The sequence below is a fragment of the Thamnophis elegans genome, chromosome 1 (genome assembly GCF_009769535.1).
Source record: "Thamnophis elegans isolate rThaEle1 chromosome 1, rThaEle1.pri, whole genome shotgun sequence".
NCBI lineage: Eukaryota > Metazoa > Chordata > Lepidosauria > Squamata > Colubridae > Thamnophis > Thamnophis elegans.
The window spans coordinates 69607422-69608573 of NC_045541.1; positions in this window are offsets into that span (position 1 = coordinate 69607422).

Consider the following 1152-nt stretch of genomic DNA (forward strand, 5'->3'; position numbering starts at 1 on the left):
CTAAATGAACAGTTGTTAGTCAGGGACTACTTGTAGTCACTTTCTGGTCATTAGAATGAATCACTTTCTCTCAGCCTAGGAAAGAGGCAAGGGCAAACTACTTCTGAAAAAGCTTTCCCCCCAAAATGCATGGATTTGTCCAGATAGTCTCTGAGAATCAGGCTTGATTGAATGGGAGAAAAAAAAATCTTAAAACTCCATATACATACATATACATACATGTCTTAAAACTCCATATACATACATATACATACATGTCCACTTATCAAGAAATATTGGAATGCTAAAATGAAATAAAATCCAGCTTAATAAAGAAGATTACACCTGATCTGCCTCTCTTCTTCTTTGATCTGTTGGACTTACTGGTTTTTGGAGATGTTCTGGGAAATGAAGCATCAGAAGTGACACATCAAGTACTGCTAGAGAAAGATGAAGAATTCATCCGATCACACATGTGTAGGGTCCTATATTAAGGCTCACACAGTAGTGAAAAGAGTAGCAAAGTTTATTTATTCCTCCTTCACATTATACATTGGCAGAAATGTCCCCAGTAACCTTTTTTAAGGTAACCTGCTCTCTCATGAGGGCTGAGGATGAACAACTGAAGAACAGCTGCTGTGAAAAATATTATAGGCATCTGATGGATTCATTAAGAAGTGCACCCTGGATGAACAATTCTATTATCTAAGCGGAATTTAAGCCTGCAAAAGTCAAGTAATTGCACAGGATTCTCTGGAATATCAGAGCTGCTTTCTATGTTTTAGTTCAATGTCCCTCCTGCTTAGATTTCCCAGGAGGTGACAAACTGCTGGTTTCAAGTGTTTGAATGAGGGGGTCATTCTGTTTACCTTCAAGGAGATATTGGTATGCCCCCTTCTCAAGAAGCCACTGATGGATTTTTTTTAATCAGTTCCCAATCTTTCCTTTTTGATAAAGGACCTTTTCCAGTCAGGCTTTAGGGTTGGGTACAACAGTAAGATTGCATGTTTGTTGATAATCTTTGGTGAGTTTGGGATTGGAATGATATGATCATCCTGGTCTTAGCTGCATTTGATACTCTTTCAGTATGCACCTGATACATCATAATATAGCAATAGCAATAGCATTTAGAGTTATATACCGTTTCACGGTGCTTTACAGCCCTAAGGCTGT